Source organism: Propithecus coquereli, unplaced genomic scaffold, assembly GCF_000956105.1.
Source record: "Propithecus coquereli isolate 6110/MARCELLA unplaced genomic scaffold, Pcoq_1.0 Scaffold219, whole genome shotgun sequence".
Lineage (NCBI taxonomy): Eukaryota > Metazoa > Chordata > Mammalia > Primates > Indriidae > Propithecus > Propithecus coquereli.
The window spans coordinates 130933-133915 of NW_012147078.1; the positions used below are offsets into that span (position 1 = coordinate 130933).

The following is a 2983-nucleotide window of genomic DNA, read 5'->3' on the forward strand; positions in this document are numbered from 1 at the left end:
TTGCCTCTGTTATTTTGCCAACTTTCAGTCACATGACTTGAGTATATGTGTGTGTGTGTAAGTATAAGCATTAGGAGATACACACACACACACACACACGTGCTAAAAACTTCTCAAATTTGTCAAATAAATTAAAAAAAAAAACATATAAATCCACAGTTGCAAGAAGCTCAGAAAACCCTAACAGAATATCCTGAAGAAAACACACCCCAAAACATCATCATCTTTAAACAACTGAAAATTAAAGACCAAGGAAAATTTCTGAAAGCAGCTGCAACACCCCAATATACTACTTAAGGAAAAATGATTATTAAAATGATTGTGCATTTTTCATCAGAACTCATGAAGACCAGAAGAGTGTCAAGCAACATTTTAACAGATCAGGATGAAAAGAATGTGTAAACCAGAACGCTATATTTAGTAAAAACACCCTTCAGGAATTAATTTTAATGAAAGAATAACATTTTTAAAAGTGTGAGAATTTCATACCAGCAGACCTGTTTTAAATGAATTGCTGAAAGTAAATTATAAAAACAAAAATGAATAATAATAAGAGTCAATTTTCCAAGATGACACACTAATTCTAAGTGCACACAGTACAAAAATTTATAAAATACAGAAAGCAAAACTTGAAAGAACACCTTAGTGTTGGTCAGTTAGTACCAATTTGATAGTGAGTATATGTGGTGCATGTTTTTCCCTCATTGTGATAATTGACTTTGAAAGATGGGCTCAATCTCTATCCAGGATAATACAAGAGGTGCTAGATCACCGTTGTTTTTTGTAGTTGAGTATCATATACCACATTTTATTAATCCACTCACGTATTGATGGGCACTTGGGTTGTTTGTACATCCTTGCAATTGTGAATTATGCTGCCATAAACATTCAAGTGCAGATATCTTTATTGTAGAATGTCTTTTTTTTTTTTCCCTTTGGATAGATGCCTAGTAGTGGGATTGCTGGATCAAATGGTATTTTTATTTTTTGCTCTTTGAGTTATCTCCAAATTACTTTCCACAAGGATTGTACTCATTTGCAGTCCCACTAGCAGTGTAAAGGTGTTCCAATCTCTCCACATCCACAACAGTATTTGTTGTTTGGGGACTTTTTGATAAGGGCCATTCTCACTGGAGTTAGATGATATCTCATTGTAGTTTTGATTTGCATTTCTCTAACGATTAGAGATGTTGAGCACTTTTTTATGTTTGCTGGGCATTAGTCTGTCTTCTTTTGCAAAGTTTCTGTTCATGTCCTTTGCCCATTTATTGATGGGGTTGTTTGATTTTTTCTTGTTGATTTTCTTAAGTTCTGTATAGATTCTTGTTGTCAGCTCTATATCAGATGTATAGAAAGCAAGTATGTTGTCCCATTCTGTAGGTTGTCTATTTGCCCTAATGATAGTTTCTTTGGCTGGGCAGAAGCGTTTTAATTTGATCAGGTCCCATTTGTTTATTTTTTGTTGTTGCTGTGATTGCTTTGGGGGTCTTCGTCATAAATTCTTTTCCCAGGCCAACGTCTGAAAGAGTCTTCCCAACATTTTCTTCCATAATTCTTAAGGTTTCATGCCTTAGGTTTAAGTCTGTTATCCATCGTGAGTTGATTTTTGTGAGCGGTGAGAGGTGGGGAACTAGTTTCAATCTTAGGCATGTGAATATCCAGTTTTCGAGCACCACTTATCGAATAGAGATTCTTTTCTCCAGTGTATATTTTCGTTTGCTTTGTCGAAGATTACATGACAATATGAGGATGGTTTTATAACTAGGATCTCTGTCCTATTCCAAAGGTCTATATCTCGGTTCTTGTTCAAGTACTATGCAAATACCAGCTGGGCCTGGCCCAAGTGGCCACAGCTGTGTTGGCAGTGGTGGGGCCAGCAGCCGAGGTCAAGAGCCCCCAGGTGAACAGCCTCAACGGGGGGGGCCCCAACTCCTTTGTATGCAAGAAGACCCTCAGCTCCTTCAGCAACCTCAAGTGCACATGCGGTCGCACACCGGCTAGCGGCCCTGTGCCTGCGACCGGCGTCCCTATGCCTGCGCCCAAAGCAGCAAACTCAACCGCCACAAGAAGATCCACAGGCAGCTGCTGCCCCAAAGCCCCTGCATGGCTGACACCAGCCAGAAGCAGGTCTCCGCAGCCCCTCCAGAGCCAGCTGCCTATGCTGCTGCCCCAGCCAGCACCCTCCCATGCAGGGCTGGAGCCGCTGCCACAGCAGGTGTCCAGGAACCTGGGGCTCCCGGCAGCGGGCTCAAGCAGGCCCTGGTGGGGATGATTGGAGAGCTGTCTCAAGGAGGAACAGAGAATCGACCCTGCAAACAGTCAGAAGACATCACCCAAGAAGATGCCCAAGTCGGTGGGTAAGAGCCGTGGGGCCGGAGGAAGCTGCGAGTTCTGAGGGAAGCGTTTCACCAACAGCAGTAACCCGACAGTGCACCGGTCGCGCACCGGAGAACCGCCCTACACCTGCAAGCTCTGCTCCTACACCTGCGCCTAGAGTAGCAAGCTCAACCGCCACCCCGCATGCATGGCCTGGGGCCTGGCAGCACCAGCTTCGAGGCCCCCACTGCTGCGTGCCCTCCGGCCTTCGTGCCACCCTGGACAAACACCCGCGGCGGAAGCACCTGGAGGCCATTGGGAAGGCCTGAGCACAGGCATGCCCTCCCTGCTGTCCCTGGTACATGACTGTTCACTCCCCCTCGCCCTCTGCTAGTAAATTGCCCTTGTTATTTAAAAAAAAAAAAACAAAAAACGTTTTATAGTTTTGGTTACTATAGCTCCTTAACAGCCAGGACTTTGTTATGCTGGCATTTAGTTTAACACAACACAATTGTCAATCTACAAATATTCGGAGAATGGATGAATGATCTTCAGGTCCATTTCCACCTGTGCAGGTTATTGGAGATTGCTTGTTATCCATCAAACCTTACTCATTCATACTCATGGCTGGTGGAAATATCTGTAGCATCGTCTTTGAACAAAAGTG

At 43.5% G+C, this 2983-nt stretch overlaps 1 pseudogene; it reads left to right on the forward strand.

Annotated features, from left to right (window-relative positions):
- LOC105810710 overlaps window positions 1–2645 on the forward strand; it is a 46623-nt pseudogene extending 43978 nt beyond the window's left edge.
- Window positions 2646–2983: the final 338 nt, after the last annotated feature.